Source organism: Rattus rattus, chromosome 2 (genome assembly GCF_011064425.1).
Source record: "Rattus rattus isolate New Zealand chromosome 2, Rrattus_CSIRO_v1, whole genome shotgun sequence".
NCBI classification, from domain to species: domain Eukaryota; kingdom Metazoa; phylum Chordata; class Mammalia; order Rodentia; family Muridae; genus Rattus; species Rattus rattus.
The window spans coordinates 215,702,634-215,710,627 of record NC_046155.1 but is presented as its reverse complement, the minus strand read 5'-3'; the positions used below and the strand labels follow the sequence as shown (position 1 = coordinate 215,710,627).

Genomic DNA, 7,994 nt, shown 5'->3' with positions numbered 1-7,994 from the left:
TGTCATTCTCTCTGTCAAACATGGTAATATTTTAGAATTTCAAGGCAAAAACCCTCGCCCCAGGAACCCACAGACTAGGTGTGGTCATCCATCTAAGGGTCAGAGAGACGGTAGAAAAATGGAGGGAAGAAGCTTCAACCAAGACAGATACAGAGGCCCCTCCTCAGAGGGCATGGGAAAGGAGAAATGACCTCTTCCCTGGCACCTGGCACGGAGGTCAGAAACCTCAACACAAGTGGACAAAACTCGAAACTGACAATAGACACAAGACCCATTTTGCTAAAGACATCGCACACAAGGATGCTCAAAACAAGAGGTAAACGTGTGTGCTTTGGACCGGAATGCCTGCGACTCTGAGCTTAAGCTGCATAGCACTCTCCCCCTGTGCATAGCCCTAAATATCACACCTCGGAAAACCAGCTCACAGTTTAAAATGAAACAATCGGCACACAGGTTTGTAAATAATTTTTAAACATTGCTTAAACTTTAAACATGGTGACAAGTTGCAACTTTCGAACGACGTAACATGCTGTGTCATGTGAGGATTACTATGATTCCTGTCTTGGGGCAATCGCTCCCACGCAAGAGGAGCGATCTTATGAGGCGATCTCTTCCTAAGGCGAGCTTTCTTAAGGCTTGCTACTGCTTCTGGTCATTGGGATCCCTTTCGTAAAAAGCCTTATTCACCAGAAGTGTAGTTCCTGGGACCCAGGGTAGCTTCAGGGAGGGCGATTCGGAAGAGAAACTTTAAAGAGACAGAACTGAGACTGACGGGGCAAAAGAGAGTGAGTTAGGCCAGTGAGTGGCCCTCCTTCATTAATGTTACTTTTGGTTTGTTACAGTTATAACCAAGCTGATTAATATACTCTGGGCTGTAGAAATACTTCTTATTGGGAATTCAGTGAGTGCAAACCTTATTGAGAAAGTCTGATAGAGAGAGAAGAGAGAGAATGTCAGACTAAAGCTTAAAGAAATGCAATACTCTAACCTGGTGGGAGTGTCTATAATCTCAGCATGTGGAAGAAAGGACAGAAAGACCTCCATGAGTGCAAAGCTAGTCTGGACTGTAGAGTGAGTTCTAGGCCACTCTAGATCATGCCTAAAACTTCACACACACATACGCACATGCACATGCACACACACTCACAAGCACACAATCTCACCCACACCTACACATGCACAAATAGACAAATACATCCACATCGACACATGCACGCATGCACACACACATACACATACACACACACACACACATGTGCACACACAACTACACACACACTCACAAGCAGAGAGTCTCACCCACACCCACTCATGCATGTATAGACAAATACATCCACATCGACACATACACACATGCGCACACACACACACACACATACACAAGTGCATACTCACAGCAGGATTGCAAGGCCAACTTGGGCTACATAGTGAGCACTAAATCATTCTGAGCCACATATCAAGACTCTGTCTTAAAGAAGAATAAAGTAAAAATGTACAATTGTTACAGATCAAAGGGAAAATAATTGGCTGATGAAGGAATAATGAGAAAAACAGCATCACATGGTACAGAAAAGCAAGAGGAGGCCCGTCAGTGGAGGTCTACTCCATGGTCAGGCCACTTTCATGATTTCTCTGTGGTCAAGTCTTAAGACTATGTTCAGCCCATTCAAGGGGTTTTTCAACAATGAGAACTGAAGAGATCAAGTCATTGAATAAAGCTCAACTGTTTGCATTCTGTGTATTTCTTGTGTACAAGTAAATCAGAGAGTGTTAGGAGTGTTACACTAGGAGATTTTGGGTGTATGCGTAATAACCCAGGAGAAGGAAGATATCAAAGGCACAGAGGAAAAGGCAGGCAATGGGCTTGGTACAAAGGCAGTGGGAACTTCACAAGGAGATTCTGTGCACATTTCATTGGTCCAGCTCATCTCCTGGCACCCCACTCACTTCCCCACTGACCCTCATATCTTCAATGCTCTCTCCACTTGGCGCTATTGTCTCTTCCTTAAAGAGCTCTTTCCCCAGTCCCTAGACCACTTCTAGTGTCTTGGCCTTTACCTATGTTCACCTCCACCAGGTTATGCATATATAAAAGGGACTAGTACACACACACACACACACACACATACACACACACATATACAAGCACACACAAATGTACGTGTATACACATACATACACACACATGCACACACACACACACACACACACACACACACACACGCACACATGAATATAGGATACTTGCCTTTCTGAGCCTGAGTTATCTTGTTTGATATAAGCTAATTTTAAAAAAGTTAATGTAAAATGTGTGTGTTCAAGTGTGTCATATGTGTGTTGTGATCTGTGTGTTGTGGAGGGAATCACTAACATTGGTCATCCCCAGCTTACAGTGATCTCTACAAGACATCACTCTTTACAAACTCTTTGTGAAGTAAGCAAGAAGTCATGAGAGAATGAATCCCTTAAGGGTCTTATTTATAAAGGAGTGTGTGTGTGTGTGTGTGTGTGTGTGTGTGTGTGTGTGTGAGCTATTTATGTGCTGCATCTTTTCAATTAGAGGAATTTGTTTTCTCTGCTAAGCATCAAAATAATGAGTGGTTTCTTAATCCCTTAGGGATTGGGGAGAAGGGTGAAGACTGTAGAGGAAGATGGAGAGGAGAGGAGAGGAGGAGTGAGGGAGTTCTGAGGTAGGTGGGAGATGGTCCCATGGTACTGAAGGTCAATCAATGGGAAGAAGCCAGGGGACAGAGGCAAGGTAACGAGGTCTGCTGTAGAGACGTGTTGTGCCGATTGGAACCCCAGGTTTTGTTTCTAGCTTTTAATTCCGTGCTTTCTTTGTTCCGTTATGCCACTGAGTTGTAAACAAACCCTAACTTTCATGTTGGAAATAAGAGCATGTGACAATTTTCACATCGCTGTCCCCCTTCCCTCTATACTCTCTCCTCTAGCTTACCTGCGTCCTCTTTGGCAGAGGACAAGGGCTATGGTTCATTGAAAGCTATGAAGTAGGGCCGGCAAGTCAAAGCCCTTGATGGACTGCTACGTGGCGGTGCCTGTGTTTGCCAGGAATCATCGTTCTGTTTGGGCATTTAATAAGGAGACAGCATATGCTACTACTCAAAGCAGATATTAAATCCAAAAGAGCAGAAGACAAAAGGGAAGCTGTGACTGTGAGCATATAAATATGTCACCCCTTTCTGGGAGGGAGCCAGTTTCCTGCATCTTGTCAGTGTGCATTGTGAATTTTATGAGATTTAGGAGGCTTCTGGCAGGAAAACTATTTGTGCTTTTGAAAGAATGTAGGTGGAGAAGCCGGAAGTAAAAGATTAATTACTTCTCCTGAGCAGGAGCAAATCTGGCCTTCTACTCATTTTTTTTTCATTAATTCTGGTGTTAAATTAGCTTTTAAAAAAATCAAAGCAAAACGGAAAACTGAGTAATTATGCTGTGGCACAGGGATTAAGAAATTACTCATTATTTTGGTGCTTAACAGAGAAAGCGAATTCTTCTAACCGAAATGCTGGAACAGATAAAATAGCTTACACACACACACACACACTCACACACACATATACACACTCACACACAGTCACTCACACACACACACACACACACACACACACACACTCACACACACACACACCCACACACACTCACACACACTCACACACACACACACACACACACACACGTAATTCCTTTAAATAAGACTCCCAAGGCATTCATCAACTTGAGTGTGTGTGTGTGTGTATGTGTGTGTGTATGTTTTGAGTGTAATGTGTGTATGGTGCATGTCCACATGTTTGTGCAGGTACAGGCACCTGCACTTGTATTAAAAAGTCCAGATGAGGTTGTCAGGGTTCTGCCCTATTACCCTTGCTGTACTTGGAGCCAGGCTCTCTCCCTGAACCTTGAGGTAAACTGGTAACCAGCAAACCCTATCTCTTTCAACTTCATTCTTTTCTGTAGGTACTAGGATCTGAACTCAGGTTTTGGGGTTTGTACAGCAAGCAGGTATGGCCCGCTGCTCTGTCTCTTCAGCCTCCAGAAATATTTCTGACCTATAGAACTTTAGATTGGCATGAGCACAAAATTCCCAACTTGATATAAAAGTAAAACTCTCAAGGAGTTCATTTGCTCGCGTGCCTGAAGCTGTAGGTTTGCTTTCGAAGTACATTCTGAATATGTTCTTGAATAAGTTTACCGACATCAGATTTCTGGCTGATTAGTGAAGAAATGGTGGCTCCGAGCAGTGTCACCAGCACACAGTGCAGGGTGCGCATTTCATATATTTTTCTGAGCAACGGAGGAGCGTGCAAACTCAGGCATATGTGTGGGAAGCTCGCTGTGGAAAAAGACTTCAATAGGAAACTAGATTCAGATATTTGGTGTTTGTGAGTTAGCCCCGTGAGCATGAAGGCTTGTGTCAACTGATTTCTCCATGTTCTCTGTGTCAGTCAAAATCCTCTCTTAGGAGTTTAGAATAACACTTAGTATTCATTCTAGAATGCCGACCGTTTAGAAGTGAATGAAACGTTAACCAAAGACTCTTGCTTAAGGGTCAACCTTCAGTGACTGAAAGTAGCTTTGTTTTGGAGTTTTGCTCTCCCCATTTTATTTTCAAATATTCGGAAAATAGAACGCCAGGAAAAAAGTCCACGAACTCTCCAATGAACACAGATAACATTATTGACTTTAAACTTGAATACTGTTATACACTACCTGGCTTTGAAGAAAAACAGGCTTTATTTTTATTGTATAAATTCACTTTATTTTTCTTGTATAAATAGCCTTATGTGGCAGCCTCAGCTGGAGCCTGGGTCCTCTGAACAAACTGGTGTGGTTTTGCACAAGACGATCAGTGAATTCCTGCTAAGGCGACTTGGTGAATACAGTCTCCTCCCAGAGAGGTGGCATCAAAGGTGGCCTTGGCAAAGTTGCCCAGGGTGGCAGTCAGTTCCTGGTTGAAGTACAGCGGTCATCAAATCCCAGCCATCGTCAGTCACTTCTTGGGCATAGGCTCAGAGACAATGCCAGTTTCTCTCGGAGCAGGGATGAGCACCTGCACAGAGGCACACACCAACACAGTAGCCTGTCACCTTGCACAGAACAGTGTGGGGTTTGCCTATCTTGTCCCCCACCCCATCCCCATAGCCTCTCCACACAAGGACAATGGAGAGCTTGGCTGGGATGCTGGCCCCTGGGATGTCACTGGCTATGTCCTTGGAGGAGTTAACACTAAGAGCAACGTGACCATTGTGAGCACTGAAGTCCCCAATAGCGACAAAAGCCTTGGACCTGGTTCGCTGGCCTATCAGAGTCTGCTTCTGCACTGGCGTGATCTTTAACACCTCACTCTTTGGGGTTGCACCCAGGAAAAGGTCAATAATCTCAAATTCCTGGATGAGCAGGGAGAACAGGTGATCTCCTCTAAGGACTTGGTCTTGGTGTCCTTATCCGGGTGGCCCAGCCTGGTGACACGGATCCACTCCTTGTCTTCTTGTCTTAGGCTTTACCCTGCGGCCTCCTAATCCTGCCTACCCCTATACCCCCTCCCCCCCCCAGGTCGTCTGGTGTTCCTGCTGCACCTGTGTCATCCTCCTGCCATGTTGGTATTCCCTGTAGAAGAAACTGCCTGGCTATTTTTAAATAGGTTGTATTCATATGAGCTTTAATTTTCTAGTAATATTGTAATTTAGACATTAGGCTTAGCTCACAATTTAAATTGCAGAACACACACACACACACACACACAGAGAGAGAGAGAGAGAGAGAGAGAGAGAGAGAGACCTACAACACACACACTATCACATCCTCTATTTTATTTTTTATATCCCTTGCCGTTATTTTTTTTTCTTTTCTTTTTTTCGGAGCTGGGGACCAAACCCAGGGCCTTGCGCTTGCTAGGCAAGCGCTCTACACTGAGCTAAATCCCCAACCCCGCCGTTATTTTAAAATGAATATTTGTTGACAAAATAGATCTATTTACTTTAAAATCGTTCATTCTCTATCACGTAGAAACACTTACCTAAGTTTCTCCATCATAAAACATTCGAAGCGGATCATGCTTTTAATTCAGAGCGCAGGGAATAAACTTGCCTTTTGGATTCCCTTGACAAAGCTATAAGCTGTGTTCTGTGCTAAAAACCCATTACACCAATCATGAACTTGGATTAAGCCATCATAAGTTGTTAATTTAATGAAGAACTTTAAAAAGTCACAATCAGCCCATTTGTGAACAATTTAATGATAACCACAGTGCTGTGGTGAGATTTCTCAGTGAGCCTTCTAATTGGTCGTTTTGAGCATGCGCCAACATGAAATATACTTAGCACTATGCACAGACCACACCCCACCGAAGTCTGGCAGAGGCCCTTCACGACAGGCACTAATACCCATCCGCATTTAGCAGACAAGGAAACTGGAATTTGGCCGGATTGACTAACTTAGACTATGGGACTTGACTGAAAAAGAACAAAATCACAGACACATTTCATCCCAGCCCCAGTCTTCAGTATTTACATTGTATGGTCTGACGCTCGGAAACAAAACTTCTTGTTTCAAAGTCTTAATGCTATCCCATCCACACAAGAGGGGGTCAGCAGGGAGAGGAGGAAGACAGCAGTCCTGGGGAGGCTACAGAAATCAAGGCTCTCTTCTCGTAGTTTATGAGAAATCTGCATTGGAATAATTTAAATATGTCTTTCCTTATAGTCATGCTCTGCCTTATAAAATATGTAATATTTAGGAGCCTAGTATTATCTAAGTTCATGGCTCCCATTCACAAATATTTCTCTTTGCCTCAAAGCTCAGTCTGTAAGGGCTTCCTTTAACTCTAATGACTTCACTCTTCTCTCCACTAAAAGTTGTGAACTTTGGGATTATTTCCCACCATTATCTTCAACACTTTTCCTCTGTGAAGTGACTCCCAAAAGGCTTCATCTGACTTCCAGACAAAAGAATGTTCGCATGTCCCTGTCCCCGTTGCTACTAAGCAGGGTGCGCCTTTCTCTTCCCTGAATAAATCTTCAGTTGTCCTTTCTGACTTACTAAATTGGATTCCAGAATGGATGCTTCAGTATGCTCCCAGGAGTCCGTAATAGAGTGGAGACAGAAATCTGACGTGTTACTGGGTCATCCTGCTGAAAAGCACAATTTCATTGACCAGGTCAGCAAATCCCAGGCAGCATTTGGGGTTTGCTTTTCCTGACTGCCCCATGGTCATGTGCCACCACCCAAGTCAGGAAGCACATGGTGCTCCCTGTCTCCCTGCTACCTGGCAGGAAACACTTAGCTTGAGGTGACTGAGGATGTGCTGACTGGAAGAACTAACAGAGGACAGGAGAGGGGTTGAGACTAAAACAGACAGAGTTGCTTGGTCAAGTGTTTGTGTTAACTTTGTGTGTGTATCTCCTCCCCATTTCTTCACCAAGCCCCATCTACACATGAATAGTGATTGTGTCTCACTAGTACAGACCTACAAAGTGATATTAAGTATTTCATTTTGTCTATTCTTAAAACTTCAATTCTTTCACAGCTACTGGTCTGCGGCTGTCTTTCTGGTAACAGTTGTAGCGTTCCTCTGTGGGAAAGAAACTGTTACACCATTACACCATTTAATGCCTCTTTCTAAGCCACCCAGAAAGAAGGAATAAGCCTGACAGACACAAGGTGAAAGAAAAAAACCACTTCAATTCTAAATTGTGACTCTCTACCTGAAACAATAGATCATTCTATAGACAGTGAAGTGTTCCCACTCTGTCATCAAAAAGGGAGAGAAATGGCAAAATTTGCCCTTTAGTTCAGTTAGTTATATGCCCACAAGCAGTAAGAAACCGTCACAGAGAGAGCACAGGCTACCTCAGAGCTGCAGAGGAAGGAGTGGGGTTAGATCAGTATGCACCCCATAGTGCATTGGTTCAGACTCTTACAGAAGCCAAGAAAGAAAGAGATGTGAGGGGCTGCGAGGAGGGAATAGAGTAAAGGACAGG

At 43.8% G+C, this 7,994-nt stretch overlaps 1 non-coding gene and 1 pseudogene across 1 annotated transcript; one reads left to right on the top strand and one right to left on the bottom strand.

The window, feature by feature from the left end:
• Positions 1-4,767: 4,767 nt before the first annotated feature.
• LOC116893561 lies at positions 4,768-6,069 on the bottom strand (annotated as a pseudogene).
• A 1,463-nt stretch (positions 6,070-7,532) lies between these two features.
• Positions 7,533-7,673, top strand: LOC116894979. The gene has a single exon (XR_004387170.1). It is a non-coding gene; the product is annotated as a small nucleolar RNA SNORA41 (small nucleolar RNA).
• Positions 7,674-7,994: the final 321 nt, after the last annotated feature.